We start from the raw sequence: 26,437 nt of genomic DNA on the forward strand, positions 1-26,437 counted from the left end.
CAGATATAGCAGTTAGCCAATAGAAAAATGTGTCTGCTAATCAGCAGCAGGGCTCATAAAAGCCAATTTTACCTGGGATGGCAAACATCAAAACATTATCCAGATAAAATTATATCAACTGCTTAGGCTCCTTTCCTTTCTCACTTTCACAACATACTGCTGTGTTTTGGAAAATGAACACTTCTGGTCACTAAATCATGATCTCATCCTTTGTATTTCATAAAACAGTCATCTTTCACAGCTGAATAATGGCCTCTTCAAGTTAATGATAAATGATTTCACTGCCACTTTACATTGACATATCTTGTAATTTACTGCCCAGAATTCAAGCAAACCGTGACAGAACATCTGCAGCAAAAAGCAAATCTCTGAGCTTACAGTAAATGAAGATGACTTAAATTTTTTTTGACATAATGCTGGTTCAGGCTGACACCAGAATCAGTCTAAAAGGATCTTTCATTATGTCCACTATAATAGTGGAATTAATAGAGTTAGAAATGGGAAAGATTGATTCAACTCACCTGGTCCAATTCCTGGCAGTGTCAACATGCATTCAACATGGCCCAGATCAAAGCTGATGAAACAGGAGTCCTAGGAAAAAATTATTGACTCTCAAGCTCATATGTCTTTGATCTACTCTAATGTTGGTCACAAGTAAAATTGTTCAGGGTAAACTCTGTTACAGCTGGGGCTGGGGCAGTGTTTTAAAGCATTTTTAACTGGAATCCCTACCACTGCTTTCAGTAGTTCATTTTTCACCTCAGCCTTAAATTCTTACACCACATCTTGGCAAAACTGAAGTCTGCAACATGAGGGGCTGGACATTAATACTACTCACCTGACTGAACAGACAGGTTTATGACAGGACTATTTCGTTATCACTTTGTAACTTCTTTGACTAAAATTGTGTTGCTGAGGATCCGTATGCTATGTGGGTACAGTAGGTGTCTGGGTTTCTGGTGGGGGAGAATGGAATATTTCATATATCAAAAGAAACAAAGACATTTTCTCTGCAATGGGGTTAATGTCCCTCCAAGTGCTAATGGAGGTTGAACAACACAGGCTAGTACCATGCTGTGTCATCTGTAAATAAACTGTTGGCTCGTGACAGTTCAGCTTTGCCAGTTTATAGAGTGAAAGAGAGATAGTAAACAAAGAAATTTTCTACTTTGTAGTCTTTTCACCTTTCTTGTATGCCTGTTTAGAAGCAATGAGATATTCTGACCTTAGGGAATCAAGGGGAAAGTGCATGGATCAGATGACCATTATTTTGGTGGGAACAGCACTCCAGTTTGTTATATTGTCTTCTTTAAATAACACTGATTTATTTTTTTTTCTTTCAAAATTCAAAGTACTCTTGCAAAGAACAAAGAAGAGGGTTAACAATATTAGCATTCCTATCATTACAGAAATTACCACAGGATTTCTTACCTGGCAGGAAGGGTGGCTTCCGCTAGCCAACTAAGTACCTGGGTGGTGGTGAAGCTTTTAATATGCTCTAACGTGAATATCATTATGCCACCTAGTGCATTAAAACATCAGTGCAATTTGAACTTGATATTTAATGTCAGAAACCTCATTCAAAAAATTAAAGCTTGGACTCCAAACAATTCAGATTGGGTAACTCAGGATTAAGAAAAAAAAAAAAAGCCAAAACAAAGAAAAAACAAACAAAAAAAAGACCCAGACACCCCCCACCACCCCCACCAACCTATTTTTCAATTAAGCTTCACAAATATTAAAGTGTTTAAAAGACCACTTAAAAGAAAGCAGCAAGAGTCATCATTTCTAATGGAACATTTGTCTGGGAGGTGAACTAAAAAGGGGGTGGTATAATTTCCACAGTAATTGCAGTGCTTAATTACTAAAGACATTAGCAATATTGTTTATTTATCCAGTGCTCTTTGATATTCCCAATTCAGTAGCAACACAAGAAGGTAACAAGGACATCTGTGTTAATGCAGATGGTTATTTAGAAAGCAAGCGAGGGAGTCAGTAGTTCACAGGAGGCAATCTGAGCAGAGAATATTTTAACATTTTTCTTGGGTTTTAAGATACCTGAATATTAGGCTTTTTTTAAAATAATTATTGCAAATTTAATGTGAATTATGTTGTTCTGGGTTTAAACCATTTGTCTTGAGTGAGTTTTTGGATTGCAATGTGGAAATCCTGTCCTCATTTACTAATGAAGGAAAGTAACAGTTCTGTGCTCATTTCTAAAGATGTAGAAAATTGCCTATTTTAAGGAAATATATTTTCCTCAGTTTTTTAAAAAATAACTCTTGTTCTTCCCAGTCATGCATCTTTAAATAGATACCTGCACTACTCTCTTACCAGCACACTTAAAATAGCCATTATTACTTTTTCATCATTTTGGTAAATAAACTGGTCTTTGCTATAATTACAATGTATAATTACAATACAGTTGTTGCAATGACAAAGTCTCGCTCTTTTAGGTTAATCTAATTGACTGTATGTACAAACATGCAAAATCAGTTGGTTAAATGGCCATTTTTGGAAGAGTTATTTTACTTGCAAGTATTTTGTTGACTTTTGAAAAGGTACTGTTATTTTGTACATGAACTACAGAGCTCCAGGAGCTCAACAGTAACAAGTTAGTCAAGCAACTAAAGTAAAAGGATAGTGAAGAAACAGTCATAGTCTCATTTTGTGACTGGGAGCTGTGTGTAAATAAACGTTGTTCCATGTAACCTGTGCTCCACAAGTAGTAATTTTGGTGCTTCAAGCTGCTTATGGCTGTCCAGTTGTTTGGTACACTTTTAACTTCATCATCCACTGCAACACCAGCAGGTTTGAGATCATTCTTTGATTTCAGCTGCTCAACCAGTCCAACTTCAGAGAAGAGTAGAGAGACCCTGGAGAAGCAATCAAAATTTTCCTCTTTTGCATTATTCCTGTAGCTGCCTTTCCCTATACCTGAGAAAGCTTTGTCATCTGTATATTGTGGCACTTGAGCATGCAGATATTTTAGGAGATAGCTCACTGCATCAGGAAGTAGTTATTCTTGGTCTAGGCATTCCAGAGTTTATACAGAGACAATATATAATACAGATAGATAATAGATAATGCAGAAAATAGCTAAAACCAGAAGAACTGAAAGTTTGGGAGAGGTGAGCGTGACTGGAAACTGAAGAACAACGTTGGTGATGTACATGCAGGCCTATTTGTTTATCCAGCCCTGTTTAGGACAGAAATATAGTGATGTAGTGGGAGATTAGTTCTTAACATAGACATTTGTCGAGGGTTCTAGAGGGAGAAGGATATCTGAACCTTCATGAATGTTCTTTGAAAACTTAATTAATCTCAAGGGTTCTCATGTAGGAAGGACTGTTGAAGGCACAGAGCTGCGATAGACTAACATGTGCATTTAATGAAATTTAAGGTAAAAAAAAGAAATAATTGTGATCTTGGTTGATAATATGGGTCCTGCAATTTACATTAGGAATGACTGTACTTCAAATACCATTTTCATTGTCGACACACATAAAATCTAACAGATATTGTCTTCAACTGGAAAAGGGGGTTGTATTTGAATACAATCATACATCTTTTCCTTCCTGAGGCTGCATTAGGTGCTTGTTTTGAAGAGCTCTGTAAACAAAGTGTCTCCTATTCATATGCTGCCGTGCAGTGTCATTGAAGTCTGAAGACTGTGGCAGTTTCTCTGCTTCAAGTGTGTCCCTGCAGTGCTTGTTGTTGACTGGTGCTGGAAGGTGTGGCTTCCCAATTTTTTGCCCTGCAAAGCTCAATTTTGTGGTTTTTCCTGAGGCAAACTTCCTGCTGCAATAAAAGAATTGCAGAGTTAGTTCAGAAGTAAATAGCAAGCAGGTAGTGAAACGTACTGAAAGTTATACTGTGCATGTGAAACATTATTTCATTAAAAAGCTGCAGCTCAGCTGGGGTCTAGATCAAGGCTCAACTGCCACAAAAACATAATAATTTATACAAATAGTCGTTCAAGCAGCTGCCTAAATATTAATACTGTGCAGTGATGTTTACTTACACTGTTTAAACTACTCCAGAAAGCAAGACACCTGGAAGATATTCCAGACACACTGGTGACAACAGTTGTTGCTTTCATTAAGAAAACCTTCTTTTTAACAAATGACATAGCTTTTATCACTGTGTTTTAGGCAAAATTGCCTAGGTATAGATTATAAATTGCTTTGGATTCTTCATTTAAAGCACGTTATATCCAATTACCCCCAGAAAAAGAATCTGAAGGGGGAAGAAAGTACAAAGTGTATGGTTTTAGTGGTTGGCAAACTGTATGAATTTCACAAACACTTCTTAAACATGAATGACCTAAAATATGTTCACTGTGAGCATAGTCTGATTTTTAAGAGCAACCATGACCTTTTACACAATAATAATAATTTCTGCATGACAGGGTCATAGTCTGTCAATGATATATATGAAAAACAAGCTTTTGGTGGGAATTAAATAAAATGTTTTTTACAGAACCTGTAAATACAATTTATTCACAGCTTTGGGGTGATTACTTCAGCTCTAACCACTTTGAACTTCTGGTTTCAAGCGTTAACCTCAGTCAAAACCAGCGAGTAACTTCTGTTGCCTTAAATCCCAGCTGCTAAAACTACCAAGATTTATGTAGCTGTAGGATGAGGCAGAAGTAAGAATTATGGAGAGGGCTTTGACTGAGAGTTTGGATGACCTGGTTTTGAGGGTACAGTCACGATTTCTAAAATCTGAACACAGAAGTTAGCTAGTGGCCCATGGATTTCATTGTCACAGCATGTAAATGCTCCAAAATTCTGGATGTTTTTATTTTCATAGTACCTGGCATATGATGGAAATAACTTTGTACCATACAAGTGACTGCAAATTTGCCTGATCTGAATGAACTATATTGCTGTCTTCATATTTGAATATTCCAAATGCAAAATACCAGGGGAAGCAAAACAATAGTAAACAGTCTTCTAGAAAAGGGGTGTGAGGTTGCCAGTGATTAAGAAGGATAGACTCATAGGTTGCTACATTTTAGAAGCATGTCTGTATGTTTGCTTCTTGTAAGTGCAAGAGTACTGTGCAGCTTTCTGAGAAGCAGTGAAATGTTGATTTTTATTATGGCAAGTAGCAGCTTATTCACATGACTTCCAGCAATGAGAAAATCTCAGGAAGTGCAGTGGTCTGCCTCAGCCTGTTAGCCTCTCTGACTTTTCAGAGAAGAGCTTTTTGTTAAAATTTATTTTTTTTCTGGTTAATATATGAAAAAATTCTTATGGCGTATTTCAGTGGTTTTGCACCCAGTTAGTTTCAGAACAGGGGATTAGGTGGTCCTGTAAAATGATAAAAATTGTATGCCTATTTTATTATGAAATGAGTTAAATTTAAGAGCTTAAAAGATTAAGCATTTTTTTTAAAGAAAATATTTTCAAAAATCCCATAGTTTCCAAAATTTAGTTTTAATTAGTGGAAAGTCAAATTTCATGTTACTCTGTCTCCTGAGCGAGATAGGGAGAGGCTGGGTATTAGCAGCAAGATTCAGGACTTTTAGAAGTTATTGGAAGGTGATAAATTGTTAAGGGGCCCATCTCTTGTCTCTTTCTGACAAAAACAGGTAACATGGAAAGTTACAATCCTTTACTGATTTTTCATGGTGCTGTTGACAAACACATTCTCGACACTGATATTCCCCGTCACAAAACATTCTTGTTTGTTTCCCAAAGTAGTGCTTGTTTACAGGAAAAACACATGAAGCTTCATGTTTGGAAAGAGACTAGAAACTTTATTACTGCATGCTTAAAACCACAGAACACAGGCTTCTGCACTAAAAGCATGTGCGATGATTTAGGTGGAAAGGGTTCAAGTGATGTGATCCTTTTACAACCCTTTGGCTGGAGAGTTAAGTCTTCTTCTGGTTTGCATAATGTACTTTTTTCCCTTCAAGAACATTGTTTTGGCTCATCTTCCGTGTCCATTTGTTGCCAGACTTTGAAATCATGCTTGTGAAGTTACGAATAGTAAACAGGAATGAATAAATAGATTTGTCTTCTGAATTTTGAGAGAGGAGGATAACCTTCTAAAGACTAATCCAGGCAATTTTTGACATGTAGTGCAGAGCACGTTGGAACTTGGTGTCATTGACAGCTGGAGCTGGAAACTGTTGTCCCACTGCTGTCAGCTGGGAAATTGTGTAGGTCACAGGAGAATGAAGAGCTACAATGAGAGGGAAATATAAGTCAGCCTTAAGGAATAGTGTGGGGAACAACATTTTTGAAAGCTGCTTTTCACATAGCCTTTTTGATAAGCAGGCAAATCTATTTCAGTAGCTGAGTTTGTGGTACAATTAGATAATGTAAAGTTCTAGGCTTGCAGCTCTTTAATTTACTGGACACTTCTTCTCAGTAAGGCTGTTTAATTAATTGGCAGTGAAAAATGTGCTGGGTTTGGCAAATTACATTTCTGTCAAAGCCTCTGCAAGATTCATTAAATCATATCTGAGAGTGCAGGAACTGCCCTTCCTCAACTGCTGGCATCGTATATATTAGGTGTCTTTTCAAGTTTTACCTCCTGATTACACAGCTATGTATATGTAATTAGTAAATGCAGCTTCTTTCAGCACAATCCCAGGCAAGTGTAGCAAGACTTCTTAGGTTGTTGCAGAATCTGACCATCTTCAGATGTGACAGTCTGCAGTTCTAGGGCAAAATGTTTTGGCAGTCATGGAAGGGACATGTTTCATACTGAAAACCAGTGTGAAAACATGTTTTAAAAAAAATCCAAACAAAGCCATCCCCACAAAAACCCCTAAGAACAACCTAAAACAAAACCCTCAAATCAAATGGTGACTAATCTCTGGATTATCATTTGGTCCATTGAAAACCTTCTGCTAGTTACACAGCAGACTAAAATTTGCTTTATTGTAGTACCCAGTATCGCACAAAGAGAAAAGCAAGGGTTTTTTTCATGGACTTACTCAAGAGACATGGAATTGAATAAATACAGACATGTTAGTGCAGGTATATGGGGCATTGCCAAATCTCTGCAGGAAAAAGTATACACAAAATGCTTTGGCTGAGGTCACTGCCATTATTCCAATTCTGTTAAAATGACTAGTTAAATCATAGTGGTTGTGGTATCGTAGCCCTGATGGTCTAAGGAGGCATGTATCAGTTGCTGTAGTAAAAAATATTACCTCTCCTTACAAACCTTGCTTCACTCTAATCATATTACAGACTTTAGAAGAAGGAGAAAGTGAAGAAAGGAGCCAGCAAATGTAGCACTAAAGATAAACATTTTGATAATACTGGTGAAGTAGGACGATGTAAGACTTATCTAAGGAGTTGGTGAATAGTTGCCTTTGGAGGACACAGATTCTGTTGTTTACCACTAGATCCTTATTTAGGTATCAGGCCTGGCCCAGACCCTGCAAGCATATATAGATGTGCTTAGCCTTAAGCATGTAACATCATTCCAAAACAAGAGAACCACTACCTGTTAAAAATGTCAAGAGAGATGCACATCTGTGGGTCTGTTCACAACTGAGGTTTTACTCTGCAATGCATTTCCCAGAGTAAATACTCATTTGGTGATGACTGAACGCGTAGTGCTGTGGAAGAAAGCAAAACTTTCAGAATCAGGTCAAATAGGTACAAGATCTTTTCTGATAAACCTTGTCTGTCTTTTCAATAGAGGCATAGCAGGCAGACTATGAGCTGACATATGAATCTATAAGTTAACAACAAAAGCATGAGTTGTCCTTTAACCTAAGTCTTTTGTCTTTAGTGTGAGTCCTTCCATGGTCATCCACAGATTTAGGCTTTGCTTCCTTTTGTCCTGTGCTTAAAGTGGCATATTGCTTCATCAACACGTCCACATGCAAAAATTTTGTAACAGTCAAAGAAGCCCTGTTTTATTTGGGATTTTTCACGTTTCAGAAAGACCTGCTCAGGAGAAGGCATTGCAGTGGCATTTGGGTATTATTAATTATGTGTTGAGAGTAAATCTTGCCACTGCTTTGTTGTATGTTTTCTTTCATGGCTCCAGAACAGTGCTCATACATAGTGAGAGCTGATGAGATTAAGTGTAGTTTGGCATTTGGTTCTGATATGATGTAGTCACTGTAGGAGGAACAACCTCACTTCTCATCTGTCCCTCAGCTGTGCCTTTATATACACCTTTATTTTTTTATCTGAGCTGCAGAAGAGAGTCAGTCTTCAGATTTTTTTTATTCTTGTTTTAAACAGATAAGTTTCCTTGAAATAGATTTTGAAAGCTGAAAAGGAAAGACCTCAGAGTATGCCAGGTTACTGAGGTGTACACTTCAATGTGCAAGATCAAATTGGAGCACTGCCTGTAGATTGTCATTCCCTCCAACTTCATTTTGAAAATTTGAGCTGGTGCCAGGTTACCACTCTGCACTAGTTTGGCTTCCATATAATTTACACATGGTTTTTGCGGTCAGTTATGTTGGTATTTTATGCCATCTATTGATTTTATATTTCACTAAGTATTTTATTTAAAGCACTCCAAATAGCTATAGATTTATGTTTCAAAAGTCAGGATGTTAAGAGAATTTTATAAACGAAAAATAATTTGGAAATCACCAGATGATGATTTTTCTGTAATGATTTAAAATACTGCTTAAAGCAATGACAATGATCAGGGCAGCAAATGATCCACGGATGACGTCTGAAGGAACAGAAGCCAATACATCAAATGACAGGTGGGTTTTCCCTACCTAATAATAATAATAATAATCTATCTAACAAATTTAATTTTAAGATGAAAGAAGAAGCTTACTCAGCTCCTAAACTGAAGGCAGAGATTAATGAGAATCAATTGAAGCATTTAAAAAGAGTGCAGGGAGAGAGCTATTTTGGACCTCAGATATTCCTCTTCTCCCTGGTAGAGGCAGAAAAGAAATTGGAAAGACACAGCCTTACAGAAAGACCTAACAGATGAGCAGCTTTCATAATATTTCTTCTCACTCAGCAGGAAACTGTTGCTTCGCATAGCTGCATTTGTATCCATATGTAAACACACATACTGAATATGCTTACATTGTATGCATTAAATAGCTTAGCTGTAGCCACAATAAAATGTAAGGAGAGAAGAGGGTGGAAATACTTATTAAATAGACAGACACATTAGATAATTCCCCCCTCACAAAAATCTCTGCTGAAATTAGATATGCTAGTCTAACTGACCTATCCTGCTGTGGACTTCATGACTCAGTATTGTTGATGGGTTTTATGACTCACTAGAAAAGTCCAAAGCGTTTATTGCTCAGAGCCTCCAGAGCTTGTCTAAAACCCTACTGATTTCAGAGACCTCTGCAGGAATGAAAGCATACCTACATACATTTGGTTGCATAACAGAGATTTAAATGCCTTTGGAGCCTGAGAATTCAGTACTGGCATTATTTTCCCTTCTAAGGTGTCTGCCATGTTTATTTTCCTACTAATTAACTATGACTCTTGGAGTTTTCTAGTGCTCTGTATGGTTTCTTGTATATCTATTCTTGCTTGCATAATATTGGCTTTCAAAATTTTTACACACATTTAATTCTGAAGGACTGAACTCTTACAGATGCACATTACTAGAAAGCAAAAGGAGAAAAATCCTTTCTTAACTGCCGCTATGGAATTCCTCATATAAATATAGGAGGAATAAATATATAATATAAAACTGCATTTACAGAAGTACTGAACCCCTCAAAAGTAAAAAATTATTTCTCCTGGTGCCAGGTGATTTATATTTCTTTTCTTTGGGGCATGCCAGTTGGAAACAGAATGCTCTGTATGTTCCATTTGTTGGAATTTTTAACTCATCCATAAATGAGCTGATCTTAATCATACCTAAGGGTTAACATGATGGAGGCTGCTAGACAAAGTGACTGGCTTGCTTTGATCAGTAGTGGATGGATATTGGTCATCTATTGGGGTGAGAGTCAGGATGTGAGAGTGCTGCAGAAGATTGGTTTTCCTCACTAGAGAACCCATATTCTGAGTTAGCTTCTCAACTTGACCACTTTCCTGGGCTTGTTTTTTAGTAGCAGTTCAAACTAGCAAAATACATAAACCTCAGCTTACACTCAATTTAGATCTTGGCTCTTTTCCAAAACCAGTTTTGTGATTCTTGCACACCTGTGTTACTACCCTTCCTTGGGTTCAACATGGGGTTAACAAGCCTCTTGCATTACAGCACTTTTATCAGTGTTCACACATGCCAAGGCAGAGGCTGTAAGAGTCCTGCTGTGACACAGGTCTGAGCTGCAAATCTTCTAGCTGCAGGTACTAAGAAACCTTTGCAAATTGGGTCCCAGCAGTGCTGCCAAAATGTACAATCTCTAAATATTGTTATTGCGAAGGACATTCACAAATTTGTATTTTGCAAAATCTCATTTTATAGATAGACAGTTGCCTGTGGTTTTTGTTTGTTTTATCCCAATGTTTGCCAAAATTATGGTCAAAATACATGGTTCAAAACTTTTCTCTTTCCTCCTTTCTAGTATCTGTCACTGCAACAAAGTGAGAAAACACTTTACAAAACAGGGTAAAAGTACATACAGGAAACTTTTATGATAATAGATTTGACCATTCCAAACTGGCCACTATTAAACTTTCTACCAGTGGATTTGCTTGGTTTAAATGAGCAGCTAGCAGTTTAACTTTCCCACCTGAGCACCATTATATAAACAAAACTGTCTCAGGGTTTTCCTGTCCGTATTGGTATATTCTGACTCTGTCACATGGGCTAAATGCTAACTGTTGCTGGAGCTGAATTTTTTTCCTAGAGCTAGTTATAAAAATGAAACAGGAATTCAAACACAATGTAAGCTAATTAACTAATTAGCTGAAACTCAGTATCCTTTCCTTGTGATGTGCATTTTAAATCAGAGCTGAAAGTATTGAATTACTCGGGTAAAGTACCCTGCGTGTGCTACTAACAAAACCAAAGGAAGTCAGTTGTGTAAGTTTCTTCTTACCTTACATTTGTAACGAACTAAAAGCTGCCATATGTCTTAGCTGAAGCTCACTCATGATATGTATGAGTCTCCATGTATTTCTTAAAAAAGTGAAGGTTAAACAATAATTAATGGCAGGTGATGCAGAGGCATGTTTATGTGTCAGTATAATGGTTTTTTTTGCTTAGTTTTGCTTAGGTTTTTTTGCTTTGTTTGCAGGAAGCCACTTAGATCTGGCATTCTGCCTGATTTATACTAAAACTTTAATGTTTCATAAAGTATCTTTGAAAACATTTAAAGAGCTATTGGAAAAAAAATCTCATCTGTTTAAGATGATAATCCTGTTTCTGAAAAACTAAACACCTAACAGCATTGCATATATATTTACTATAACTTTCTTCTCTTACCTATCATTTAGGTCCCAGACAATAGCTCTTTCACTGATGTTCCCTTCCCTTGTCTAGAGCTTTTCCTTTTCAGAGGGCTTTCAGTTTGTTCATTTGCAGTTCCTGGGAATGGACGAGCAAGCTTTTGTATGGATCAGGGCTTACTGATTGCAAAATCAGTCTCAATTTTCAGAGATACTTTGCCACATGTCATAGTATGGCAGGCTTTCCCCTCCAGCTTGAGTTTTGGTAGATAGGTCCACAGATTAATTAGGGCTGACATAAACCTGAGCTGGAAACTTGAACTGGGTGGTTTTTTTGGTTTCTTTTTTTTTTTTAATTTGGAAGAAGTCTGGAGGCCTGAAGGTTGTCTCTTAGACCTTGTTGTGCATAGCTAGTTTTGTTTAACTCCACTAGCTTTTAGACTTCAAGTAAAAGTTTGATCTGACAAGGATTGTCAGCTGAGATGAGGTCTTGCAGAAGGAATCCCTATAGGACTAGCAGGTGGAAGTAAGAAGTTAGAAGTCTTTCTAGGTTTTACAAGAGCTCATCTTTGTTACTTTATTCTCACAAAGAAGGTGTGGGAAAGGTTCCCTAGTAACTTGGTTTCACGAAGGGCAAGTCTTGCCTGACCAACCTAGTGAGCTTCTGTGATGGAGTAACATTAGTGGACAAGGGAAGAGCTAATGATGCCATCTATCTGGACTACTGTAAGGCCTTCGACATTATCTCCTCATGTATGTATACCCCCTTTATACTTTGTATATAACTGCCAGTTGACCTTATTTTCATGTCACCAAGTGCAGGATTTTTTATTTGAAATGAACTGTTAGTTTCAATCCCAAGAAAAGAATTTTTAAGATACTAACAAAATTAACAAAGCTCCAAGATTTGTCATCTTTCCTGCATGTTTTACAGTCAAACACTGTAAGAGGTTTGTTTCTTATAAGACTTTGTCTCTTAGGGAAACACCCTGTGGGATTTGCTAATCTTGGGCAGGGCCAGTTATCCAGTTTTATCCTTTAAAACATGGGCAACTGTTAGCAGTGTTTTGTTTTTCTAAATGCTCTGTTTAGTTACAGTAATGACATCATAGAACATGATGGCACATTTAATAGAAAAGGTCAGCTTCTTCACACATAGACATTTTAGATTCCTCTTTGAATCTGAAGATTCAAGAGGTGGCTTCATGGGTTGTATGTAAGCACAAAGTTTGGCCTTCCTTCCAAACCCAGTTTTCTGAAGCATTCATGACAGTAATGCCCAATTTTTGAGATCCAGATAAGCCCACGTTTAAACAAAGACAGGCAAGATGGCATTAGGATTCTCGTAGGGATGCACAAGCGTGTCATGGAGACAAACAGAAGTTAGAAAGAAACGTTCAGTCACACCAGCAGGCTTTGGATTAGGCCTGAAACAGACATAAATGGGTGAAAATGTCATCATGAAGAGATCTGCACGTCAATCGAGCTGTTTGGGAGAGAAACAAACGGTGTGGGCAGAGTTCTTACCAATGTAATGCAACGTAAGCAGTGACCATCATAGTCTGCCACTGAACACTGAAATCCATGACTCACTCTAAGCGATGCCAAGCAGCGTGCCAATTCTCTGGCAAGAAATCACCCTGCTGTCGTTCCCCAGCACATACTGCTGCCTTGCCCGCATGCTGGACTTCCTCCACGTCGTTGCACTTTCGTTTGCTTTTCTGTAACTGAACTCCTTGGATTGTGTATTCCTTTTTCTGGGCTTAGGGCTCAATATAGTGCACGTACAATTTTAAAAAGTGTTATCTTCTTATATGCAATGCAAACACATGGAAAGGTCAGATAACTTAAAAGAGCCACAGGTCCTGGTTTTTGCCTTCAGGAGGAGCTCTTTCTTCGGTATTAGGAGAGCTAATGGAATTAGAAAATTAATATGTTTTTAAAATAAAATTAATAATTAGGAAAGCTTAATGGTTTTGGTTCTGTAGTTTCTTTGCTAAGCTTCCATGCATGTCTTTGCAGCCATGTCCTCTGACTGGTGACAAGCACACAGGGTGGGAAACAGCACACGGTCAAAAACACGCACTGTACACAGCAGGATGACAGTAAGCACATAAATAGTTGCATTACTTAGTGATAAACCTGTCCGTAATAAACCTGTTGTGTGTGTTTTTCTATATGGTGGCTGCTTGCATGAATGCTAAAAGAGGCTGTCATCCTCCAGATCCAGGCAGATATAAATGAGGAAGAAAAAGAGAAAAGACGATTATTTGCTGCAAAACAAGCGTATCTCTGATGGGCACTGTGAAAATAAACCTAGTTATACTGGTATCATTTATACCACACTCCTAGCATCAAGCTCTGCTATACTAGTAAAGCAGTTGCTTTTAGCAGATCCCTGGCATCCACAAAACCCAAAGAAGAAAGCACACTGTTGTCACAGAGCTTAAATTCATCATACAGGTGGCAATAAGTCAGAGAGACCTGAAAACCGTCCTGTCTATGATAATTCCAGTTGCTTCCAGGGCGAACAGGACACAGTCCTTGTAGATTACCATGACCGGAGCCAGGCCTCTGCAGAAGAGCTGGCAGAAAGAACGGAGGACATAGAAGATAATGAGCATCTGTGCAATGAAACGCCGCTAACAGATCTCACCATGCGAAGGGGTGGTCATGATTTAATGCAGAAAGAGGATGAGGTAACTGGCATCTGGGTGATAGTCATCCCTGCAGAGTTTGCCATCTCTGATGAACAACAGCCTGCTTGCTGGGAAGAAAGCCCTAGCAGCGTTGTTGTATAGTAAAGTGAAATGCTGCCTCTGGTGCAATCTCCTTTTACAAGTACTTCCATCTCCTGCCCTGGGTGAACGTCTTGAACTTAGTGGTTTACCAAATGAATTGCTGTTCTCCTTAGCCACAAACAGCCACGTGTGAGTTTCTCAGTGATGCAGGTATGGCCAGACTTCGGGGCACTGGGCTTGTCTGTTGCCTCCAGACCTGAACCATAGATATGTTTTGCGGCATGATGCCAGAGGTCTAGCTGGCTGTGAAAGAACCTGGGGGCCTGATTAAGATTTGGTCCACTTGCTGTTTGCTTCTGTTGATTTCCCTGGTTTGTCATATAGTCTTTTCCTTTCTCTTTTCCTGTTATATCTTCTTTGCTCTAAAGGAGCCTGTACTTCCAGACAACTGCTTACACATTGTCCTTTTTTGTCCATCTGTAATAATACAACCAATGTTGACAGAGTCACATCAGCCTCTTTTTGCAGGAAAATCTGTGTCAGAATATAACAGAATTTCAAGAAATTATTTTGGATTTCTGCTAGAAAAAGGCTATGATCCTTTCAAAGAACAATAGCTATAGAAATTTCTGTACTTATTAATGCCACTGTCTACCAGACAAGAGTATTGAGAGGAGTGAGAAGAAAGGCCACAAGTTATAAAGGTAGGCTTCATAAACACTGAGACATTGCTTCCCCTGTCTTCAGCAACTTGAAACAATTGTGATTATGTCAGATCTGTCAAATAATACGACAAATGATTCCAGTATGGAAGGATAGCAGAAATTGCCTTCTAACAGTGTTTTGCCTGTAAGAATTTTTCATGTTTAGTGTAAGCTTTCAAGATCTTTCATTAGAAAAGACTGAAATTAAGTCTTGGTATTATTTCTTTATTTATTGGAGGGCTGGGAAAAGGAAAAATGCAAAATGCACTAGCAGGGATGTTGTGAAATAGACTAAAGGTGGTGAGTACATTGTCGGGCCAGAATTTTCAAAAGTGATTCATAACATTAAACTTCAGTATTTTTGGATTCCATGAATGAAATTTGGTATCTAGCAAATTGCGGCTATCCACTGATGATCAATTATATCGATTCCATAGAACTGATACTTAATTGCCATTAAATTAAAAGTTGGCTGATAATACATTTTCAGCATTACTGCCATCCTGATGTGCACATAGTTTAAGAACACTCACTGAGCGTTGTTAAGGTCACCTATGGTTTTGTGGTAAGGTTTTACCCTTGTGATGGTTAAGCTTTCATCAAAACACTTTAGGTGGAGACATAGAATCAGAGAACACTTTGGGTTGGAAGAGACCCTTAAAGGTACTCTAGTCCACTCCCCCTGCCAGTAAGCAGGAACATCTTCAACTAGAGCAAGTTGCTCAGAGCCATGTGACAATTATCCTTTCAGAGGTTAAAAACGATAGGTCAAAATAGGGTGCTAAATTGGTTATCAGTCAGCATGGAGGAACAGATCCACTGACGGGGCTAAAAGACTTATTCAAGTACAAAATCAGGAAAGAATCAGAGCACTTCTGTGTTTGAGCCTTTTAGCTGTAGTGATCTAGAAGTAATTACATCCTCCTTGTATTTCTGTCTCTAAAAAGATCATCATACAGTATTTTAAGGACATAAAAAATGGGCGATAACTCTCTGAATATGGTTTTGAAAACTTCACGAGAGTGAAGTGCAAGTTGAAAGTCGGTTTTGCCAGTTGGTTGACTCACGCAGCATAATCCATCCACACATTGCATTATGCAATAGTGGCACCCAGTGGAGGCTGGAATTACAGCAAAGTTTCCGTTGCTGCTGGGTGAGGCTTGCCCAAAATCTACCCCGGGTTTAGGACTGCAGATGCTGATTCGGGAAAGTAGGCCTGTGAGGGTGAAAGCTATGCACAACTTAAGCATTCTCCTAAATACAGAACTCTTACTTGTCAACCAGATTTAATTTAAAAACTTTAGGTTATCTGAGCATTTATCTGTCTATTCACAAAAAAACTGGATAGTGGGAGGGCTTTTTCCTACAGGATAGACCCTCTGCTTTAGCTGTATTAGTTCAAAAACCGTAAGCAACATCTAATGTAAGAGCAGCATGGGGAGTGGAGGAAAAATGCCCTCTACTCCTGCTGCCCTGGAAGTACTGCTTGAATAATAACAGTATCAGCCTGAAAAACTTGGAGAGAAAGTAAGGAACAGTGTGTGTACATGGGGGCAAAGAGGAAAAGAAGGAAAGCATGGCTCCTGATGCAGTCGCAGTCTGGGCCTGGACACAATAGTTTGAATAGGCTGTAAGGTGTACGAGAGGGGAGTGAGAACAGGAGGAATGCTAGATGTATGTCATGTAGGTGGGAAGGAAGTCTTTATGAAGCGTATTTTAATGTTAAATTTGGGTAATGCTAACAGTAGCACCACCAAAAATAAATGGACATTAATAATAAGCTGTAAGCAGATCAAACCCCTCAAAAAATGGGGTCCTTGTCATGTTACAGTGTGTGTGGAATAGCAGATTTCTCTAAAGAATACATGATTTACTATGAGGCTGGTCTATACACTTCTGTAGGGAATGAGGCTGTGTGTCTCATCTTCTGTTTATTGTTTTTTTCAGGAGTCATATATTGCAAATAGTAGTGGTGAAAGGGATTTAGAAATAACTGACTCGTAGTGTCAAAGAGAACTGAATGAATACTGTTCCTGATAATGTTCCTGCCTACCTAGTGCTGTTGAGCTCAGATTTCAGTTTGAGGTCGCATGCCTATTCAAGTGTCTGATAATATCAGAAAAGTGTCATTAATGAGGATGATGATCTGAGTTCCTAGAAAATTTTCATCTTTAACTAATTTAGTACCCTCTGCCCCTTTTTTTTCCATTATTTTAACATTTCATTGAAAGCACTGAATCCTTTGAATTTTGGCCATGCCAGAATTATTTTAGACCTGCAAGGAGAGGCTGGATGCAGAAAAGATGATCAGGTAACTGGGAGAATGACAAGTTGGACCAGTTTGTTTACTTATTCATTTTGGAATTGTTTTCATAGGTGCAAAAGTCCTTAGGCAGAAGAGGCTGCTTATTAAGTGCATGCTTTGTCACTGTTGCAGTACTATATTTTGGAAGTGATCCCATTAAGTCACCACCAGGATTTTCTGTTGATTAGGTTACTATTCAGTATAAGATACACTCTCATAATTTCTGGATAAATGACTGCTTGTTTTAATGATAATAGGTAGCATCATTACAATGGCATTTATCCAACCATTATGTGGTGGTAGGTAAGTAGATTTTTATCTTCGTTTTATAGCACAGGGTGTGAGAGCAAAATTAAATCACTCAAGAGTAAGAAGCTGCCTTAAATGTATGATGTGAACTTCATGGCTGATCCAAATATGATGTATTACTGTCTATGTTGAGGAAGGAACTGTAATGAAAGAGAAGCTGAATCAGATCTGTTAGAATAGGTTTGCTATTTATTTTTTAGCTAGATACTAGATTTGTTCTGAGCAGAATTATTAAAAGGCATAAGACACCTTTTCTGTTACTCACTAAAGATTGCTCCCATCTCATGCTGTATCCTGGAAGAACTGGGTTACAAGTCACAGGATCTCACCCAGGAAATACTCATGGATGAAGCCATATGTCTCCTGACTTCCTGTTAGAGAAATTTATTGCGTGTGTTTAAAGGCTGTTTAAAAATTGCTTTTACCCTTATTCAGAGGAGTATTGAAGACTTGTGCCTCAGGGAACTGGCAGTTTTGAATTTCCCAGCACATGGCACTTCTGTGCTGTTATGTCAGATTATGTTGAGAAGCAAACCCTGCACCCTTACTATACTGGCTTTGCCATGTAAATTTTATTGCAAACGATGTTGATGTTACTTTGAGTAAAAATTGTGTGCTGTTCCCGTTTGGTTCATCTTCCCCTCAAGGTTCTTAGAACATAAAAACCCACACTTGCATCTAATTTTTGCCACTTCTTTGCTAGAATGATTTCTGTCTTGTATGAACTAGTCAAAATGAAGAACTTGCTACAAAATGTATGAAGAAGGTAAGGCACCTAGGACCTAGGGCACTGGAGAAGGCATTAGGACATAGAAGTCGAATTAATCAGATGAAGACTTTCATCCTGAAAAAAGACAGGTAATTGGGATGTACTCATGTAATTACAATTGATTTTTCTCACAGAAAAAAAAAAGAAAAGACACAAAGTATGGCAATTGCTGAAATTGTTAATGGAAAAGGAAGTAATTTTGAGTAGAGATGACACTGGCTTTTTTCTTTCCTTTTCCCCCTTAGGTTTTTAAAGAAAGCTATGAGTGCTGACTTCTAATACTAAAAGGAAGCCAGTCAGGGTAAGCCTATACCAATAAATGGTATTTCAGAGTTGCAGGAAAAATAATAGGGAGAGATAGGAAGGGATATAACAAAGACCTCTTAAGTAACATGGATTAAGATTTACAATTGAATTAAGAAAGATCAGTTGTTCAAGCTCATTGAAAGATGACTGATATGGCTTTACACACACCCCCTTTTTTTTAAGCAGCATGGTTTGTGCCAGCTGTTCAGAACAGAAACAGGATTGCACTTTCCTTTAAAATCCTTCAGGCTTTGGAGTAGGTACTGCCTTGTATTTACCTTGGCCATTCATCTTGGTTTGTAACGACTTCTGTATTTTACATCTGGTTAATGGTGCTTTTCAGTAAGACAACCAAGGATATAATCCACAGGCAAATAAAAGCCTAGCCAATATCTCTGGTGCAGCTGGGCAACTAGTCCATATTGGCTAGCAATGGAGATGACAAAGAGACACCCTGCAGGCTTTGTGCATGAGTTGGGAAGCCATAGCATTCTGCTGTGGCAAGGACCATCTATAAGGTAGTTTGGATCTACTTTGCTGTAAAACTACCTTAGCTTAAGTGATGTGACTAATGAATCTACTGAGTTCATGGTGAACAGGTTTTTGGACCTGAGAAGATCTGAGTGGAAATCAACAGTTAAATAGAAGCAAATGTGTTGCTAAAATTCCCTGGATGCATGATAAAAAATACTTTGCAAAGCAGTTTTAAAAGTGTTTTAGAAAAAGACTTAAAAAAACCCTCTACATGGCTCTGCTGAAGTCTGAGTGCTGTTCTAAACATATATGTTCTCTTTGAGATCTGAATGTCAAATGTAAAATTTGTTCTCTAAAATTGTCAGCCAGTCACTGTAACTTCCAAGAATGATGTAACAGTGCCTGGAAAGAAAAGCAAGGTGGAAACTAATTTTAAACGTGTATTCAAGGGCAATATCATGTACATATGAATGGTAACCTAGTTCTTTTGGGACTGTGAAGACACATCAGAGCTGCAGAGCAGGCACTGTGAGCAGAACATCTAGGTGTCTAGGCAGTCTGAGAGTACTTGTAACTGTAAAGACCTATAGTGAAATATGGGACAGTATGGGATGTGGAACAGTTCTTAGCTCAGCTAGGTCTTGATCTTGTGGAAGGACTTCACCGGGGAACAGTAAGACTTCTGTATGTCATATGATTAATGTGTCTGAATTGCAAGGCACATTTCACACATCTTGTGTGAAACTAAGCCTGTAGCATGCTCTTTGTTCATGGGAAGTGGTAAGAACAGTGGTTCTTAGCACACCAGAGACTCAGTTCAAGATGAAGTTTTGATCTTTACTAGAACATCTCTTCTTCCAAGATACATGTAGAAAGCAAAAGAAAATGTGTAAGAGATATTGGCCTGAACTTTTTGTTTGGAGGCTATTATCTAGTGATAAGCAAGAATAGAATGTATGGATTATTTTTAGGAATTATGTGCACTGATTATTCCTTTTCCGCCCAGGATCCTTGTTGGCTTTGCATGTGACATAATACATTTTTACTGAGTCTGGTTTTGTATGGCTTACCTTCTTCATCAGATGTCGGTCAAAGTAAATTTAAAAAATACACTAAATTTAGTGGGAGAGATGTAACACAGACTTTGAACTGGCTTTTTGCTACCAGTCTCTATCATTGCTTACAGCGCTAGCTCAGTCTTGTTGCAAGTTTCCCAAGGGTGAGAAGAATGTGACCAGGGCTCTACCTGCAGCCCAATGAAGCTAGACACAGCTGTACTGTGAGAGGTGGCTGAAAGAGCACCCAATCCTAATAGAAACATATTCAGTTATTTCTTCCTTTTGTTCTGTGTCAGCTGTAGAGCTGAAATATTGTAAAAATAGTTCCATTTTAATATTTTATTTACAATCTGAATTACTTTAAATTAGATTTCCAAGCAGATTACATTTATTCTGTTAGTGCTGTTGGAAAGGGAGAGGGCACTGTGGTCAGGGTTCAGGAGAGAATCCAGTACGCCACTATTTCATTCTAGTGTCTAGCAAGGCATTGTCCTTCAAAACAGCATTTTCTTTCTCCCAGACTCTTTGATCTTTAACAGAATTTGAATTCTTTCTAAAAGTTCAGTATACTTTGATCTAAAATTATGTTATTGGCTGCAAGGGTTCAGTAGTTATGATTTCAGTGTGACATGTTTATACCCCTGTTTTCTAGTGGTCATACTAAGTTTTTTTCTAGCTGTCCCATGATGTTATCTCTGCTTTCCCCTGAAAGAGAATAGAATAGGTCCTAATCTTGGGAGCCTCTCCTGGAGCCCAGAGAAGCCCTGTACCTGTCTGTGGAGAGCTGCAATGGCTGCTGTGTTATTTACAGATTGGCAGGTGGCAGAATGAAGCCTGATCATGTGAAATTTCTAGCCCAGACTTGGGCTTTACAGATGTGGCGGATTGGGTTGGTTTGGAATATGGAATGAGAGTTTTTACTGCTTATGTGAAGTGAAATGGGTATTATTGGGGAATTCTAATATTTAGTACCTGATAGTTGTTAGGTTCCTTCTGTCATAACATCTCTTGTGATTATTATTCTGAGTGAACAAACTGGCTCATAGATTAGGGACGCTATTAGAAAAACAGGCGATGACTGAATGACTCAATCAGAACAGTATTTGGGACTTCCTTCAACAACATGCTTATTTCCCCAGATCTATGCAACTTCTTAGCTAAAATATGGCAAGTTCGGGTTTTATCTTTGACAGAACATAATGCTTACACGTTTTTCCCTCTAAAATAACCAGAGAAGATCCTGGGCTATTGAAGGTAGAATCTGCTCATTAGGTAAATACAATTTCAGTGAATTCTAACATGGTTTTCTGATGTGAGATCAGTTTATGAAAATAAGCCTGACTTGCAAATATGATTTTTGAATGGAAATTGGAACTGCCCTGGTATCAAAGTGCTATGTTTTGGCTATCTTTGCGTGCTGCAAAAATAATCTCTATTGAAAGTATAATGAGATTTGTGGGTTTTTTTCTTCCTTCAATGAAGCATTCAAACACTCGCTTAATTTTAAATATGTATATTTGTTATCCTCAATAAAGGATGCTTATTTATGTCAAGACCTAGTAAGGCAGCAAACAATATTGAGTAGAAGAAAAATAAAAAACCAGCTTGTAAAACTAGTCCATTTTCACAGCCTTTTAGCATTGTCCTTCTTTCTTCTAACATAGAATCAATATAGCAACCCTATTTGACCAAAGAGCAGTACTGGGAGGTGTTAATGGAGAGAAAAACCTCTAAGGTCATCTACCTGATGGCTCATAGTAGACCTCTGACTGCTCATAAAGGTTCCATGCAAACAGCTGATCTTAAACTTGAATTTCTTATGCTTAAAGCAATTCTGAAATTATTTTATTGCCACTGCAGTCATAGAAATAGATCAATGTTTGTAGGAGACCCAAGGAGATTTTCCTAACTGTCAGATGAGGAATCTTAGGACCAAATAGCTTGAATCCGCTGCAGCCAGTAGAGTTCCATCAATTTTCATCAGATGAAAACTGCTACTTTTTTGAATTCTTGTTTGAATAAGGGTAGCAATTTCCTCTGTTGTTATTACAACACGAATGGACTCTTATTGAGTTGCTCACTAAAAGTTTTATAGCTAAAGTGCTGTGAGTGTTTTCATTATAAATGGCCATCATAAAACTGTACAACTTGCTTGTAAAAATTCTCTGCCAATAAAAATCTGGCATGTACAAGGTTGGTTCTCGAGCTAATTTATTTAAATTAATTTATTAAAATAATTTAACAGCCATTGTGAAGTAATGAATTTAGCAAACAATTATATTAAAGCTTGGTGCCTCATAGTGCTTTTCTTAAAAGCAACAAAAAGTTTTAGCAAGAACAATATAGGTGAAGCACTGAGTCAATTGTGGCAATTATATGAATTTAGACATAAAAACATTTTTCTGAACAAGTTGCTGTATATATTTAATACATTCTATTAGATAAATGTCCTACTGTTATGGTGCATTTAATTGGTGTACATATGGTTCAAATACTGTAGAGGCCTGGCATTTAAGAGACTGTATTTTTCAGGCTAAACCTACTGACAACGTTGAAATGAAAAATATTTGCAGGAAAATTGTTCTGTTTCTGAATGCATTTGCAGAATCTCATATTTAAAGTAACAGTTAAAAAAGCCACATCCTGTGCTATCTCGATTGCTTATTTACTCTCTCTGCCTTTCTAATGTAACTCTGCTTTCTGCTGTGGTGTTTTCATTGTCATATTTTGAGCATAGGGTAGAGTTACGTTTGTTTCTAACTTTGTGATACAGTGACCTGTTCAAGAATTTTACTCTGATGAGAAGAGGAAGTTGTATGTGAAATTACAGTAATAATAATAATAATAATAAGCTTTTGTATTAACTATTTAGCATAAACATGTTAAGGTTTGAAAGAATTGACTTAAACAGATCGAGAATTCTAGCATAAAGATTATCAGATACTTTTCCAGAGAGAAGTAAGACACTATGAAGAGTTAGATTAGCTGGTAATGACTGATTGGCTGTGACCTCCATGCTGCTCTTTTTGGATAGAGGCACTTTCTCATTATTGTAATAGATGAAGAGGGTCCTCTAAAAATGTGATGTCCATGGATTATTTTTTTTCTCATGAAGAGGTACACTAACAGACACTTCTTGAAAGTAAAATCCATGATGTCACGCCAAAACCTAAATGACATAAAGTAATCAAACATGTTGAAAGAGTGTTCTTGTTTTTAAATGCCAGGCACCAGGTGTTTGAGAATATGCCCTCATGCAATGAAGTGTCTATGACATTATTTATTTAAAACTAGATGATTGGAGCATGTTTTTTTCCAGTGAGCACAGCTCATTTTCTGGAGTGCCCTGCTATGCATAACCCTGGAGCCCCTGTTTGTTTATAGAAATAGTTAAGGTGTATGGTTTTTTTTTCTTTTTCTCAGACTATGATCCCCCAGGGTAAATAAAAATGAGGGCTATGTGGAAACTACTAATGTATGGTCTTTCCCTAGTTCAGACCTCAGGTCGCAGTACCTTGTTCAGCATTCTTATACAACATGACAGTTCCTCTCATCTTGTTGCTGAGTCTGTTTTGTGTCTGTGTGGCTTTATTTTAATGAAATTCAGACCCCAAACTATAATATATAAAACCTTATCCATTATTTAAAAGAAACAAGCATATACTTTCTGGAATTTGTAATGCAGATATCAAGAAAATCCTACAAATAGGAATAGATTCCTGCAAATTAAAAACAAGCCAGTATACTCAGACCTCCAAAATGTAGGGTAAAAAAATCTGAGAAACCGTTGGCTTCTGTCATGTGTCACATAACATGAAGAAGTTAATATCTAATTTTATCATATGTGAACACAAATACTTCTCCCCTATTCTTATATGCCCCTGAAATTACAGGTAACATATTCATTATTGTGATTGTCTTTTAACTGTGACAGAATAGGAAGAAGAGAAAGTAACCAATGCTGCGTACAAAGGCCATTGCAAATGCCTTTTTCTTCCCAAGCCACCATACTCATTTGTACTCAGTAGTTTTCCTTCTGGTTTATCAATGCACCCCAATTCTATAAACACCAACAGTGGTTGAGTACTGCAGGTGAATTCCTTTGCAGATCTCTTCTCCTTCTGCCCTTTGTAGCCACTCTGCAGCTACCACGTAGAATTGGGTGCATGTGAGGAGGAGATCAGGAAAACTGAACAAACCTTGGGTGGTTCACTTACATTTCTGGATAGTTTGAAGCAATGTAAGCTGTGATTTATGGGAGCAGGAATATGTGAGCTTCTAGACTATTAGCATTACAGTTCCTGGTTTCTATTGTCAACTACAGAAATAATACTTTTAAAGACTGTCTTACCCTTCATATCAGTCCTCAAAATTGAGGGTGTTCAAAGCCAGCTATTCCCTTATCCTTGAAACGAAGACAAGAGAGGTCTGGATGTTGATCTTATTGTATCAGATTTTGTCCATTCTTTCTGTAAAATGGCTTATTCTCTATTACCTCTTTGACAGACAGTTGTACTTTATATCTGCAACAAGCTTAGAGCATCTCTGAGTGCCAAAGAACTGACACTGTGAGGTAACTGCTTGACAGCTTTCCCTAGGTTTCGTAGGGAGAAAAGGTTTACATGCTATTTATCCTTAAACTCCTAGTCAGCCTAGAATAAGAAACTTGCTATTTCATCTTGCTCTGCAGTTTGTTTCTTCCTGCAGCATGGCTGCAAGGTTGCTGCTTAGGCATTGCCACTTTTAATGCATCCTTCAAGCTGATTAAGCCAGCTCCAGCTGTCTCCTTTTTTTTTTTTTTTTTTTTTTGAGAGAGAGAGAGAGAGAGACCTACAACAAATACCTCTTCATTAGCTTGACCACATTCTGAAGGAGGGAAGTTTAAAAGGGAAGATTTAGCTGAAGTTGCAATGAACCAAAGCACCCATGCACAGCCAATTTAGATACAAAGCTAAGGTTACTGCCAGCAGTTTTAAAGCTACTGAGTTGGGAACCATTCAACCTTTATGAGCTCCACCGTTCTGTAGAGTATGCAATATGGCTTATAAATTAGGTCCCATAGCCACTGTTGTACAGCAGTAGTTATAAAAGTCATTGCAGTTTTGTCACTGGTCGCTGCTGCTGCCATGGAACTGCTGCAGTAGCTCTGCTTGGGATAGTATTTGTGGAAATTTTAATGGCATCACTCTATTAATATATCATCTCACTTTAAAAATAGCTGACCAGATCTTCATCTGGTATAAATCAGCACAAGTTCTCAGTTAGTGGAGCTAAGGCAGTTTTTATCTGCAGAGCACTTGGCAGGGCAACTATTCTAATATGAAAGATAATTTTGTGCAAGGTAGAGTACTTTTGTCCTTTTCCCTTCCTTTATTTCAATGTTGAAATTAAACAAGACTTACAGGCCTTCTACAGGTGTAGAATAAGTTAAAGAAGTTTGACATAGGATATATCTCAGCCTTGATGGTCAGGAATCCATTTCATGAATAACAAGCCATCAAAGTGACAGTATATGGATTCTGCTGGATGACATTTTCAATGGAGCTGCAGAATAGTGAAGTGACCTCATGGTCCAAGCAGTGGTCTGGGGAGTGAAGCAGATTGTGTTCAAAGTATGCTGAGCAGGGGATTCAAACATTTTCTGAATATGATAATTTTTCCACCCTCCTTCCCTCCCTCCCTCCTTCCTTCCTTTGTCTCCCTCTTCCTCATCCCATAAATTTTAATGTGTTTGGGGTTTTATCCAGCTATGCGTTTTTTATTTAGGCTGCTAATGTTCATGTCTTCACCTATATAGTTGACCTGTCCCAGCTTCAAGTTGAAGGTGCTAGTACACAGCATATGTGAAAGGGTAAAACAAACACAACTCTGATCTGTTAGTTCTTGACTGTTTGACGCAGCCTCTGCTTTTGAAATTCTTCTCTACTCTCCTGGAAGGTGGAGACAATTTTTAAGACGTGATCCCCTTTGTGATTTTGTTTCCATATTTGCTGCCTTACATCTGGATCTCAAAATCTCCCTTCCTCCATTTTTCCTTTAAAACTGCTTTGGAACCTGCTGGTGCTGCTTACCAGAAGCACCTAGTTGTGGGGTGATAATTTTATTCATGGATTTGACAGTGGGAAATCAGATGATAGCCTGTAAGACTTTCCAATCCCAGCAAGGTGATTTGGAGGATCAGTTTAGAGAAGGCAAAAAAACCCTTTGAGCAAGTTTACCAGTATATAGAGATCATCTGAATGTTAGAGCGGGCAAACAGGAATATTAGAGAAAGTCATAGTTTGAGAAAAGTCCTTCAACAGCATTTTATTCAAATGAAAACAGACATTATTAAAAAGAGTGCAATGAGTCTTGGTTCCTGGAGCAGCATGGAAAACCTGCCTTGAACCTCCTTGTGAAAAGTGGAGAGTTAAGATTGTTGTTGAGTGTAATATTTCAAATCATGAA

At 37.9% G+C, this 26,437-nt stretch overlaps 1 protein-coding gene across 7 annotated transcripts in view; it reads left to right on the forward strand.

The window, feature by feature from the left end:
• Window positions 1-26,437, forward strand: part of INSC (INSC spindle orientation adaptor protein) — a 138,376-nt gene that overhangs the window by 87,028 nt on the left and 24,911 nt on the right. The gene's annotated exons all lie outside the window — the stretch shown is intronic.

Source organism: Falco biarmicus, chromosome 10 (genome assembly GCF_023638135.1).
Source record: "Falco biarmicus isolate bFalBia1 chromosome 10, bFalBia1.pri, whole genome shotgun sequence".
Lineage (NCBI taxonomy): Eukaryota > Metazoa > Chordata > Aves > Falconiformes > Falconidae > Falco > Falco biarmicus.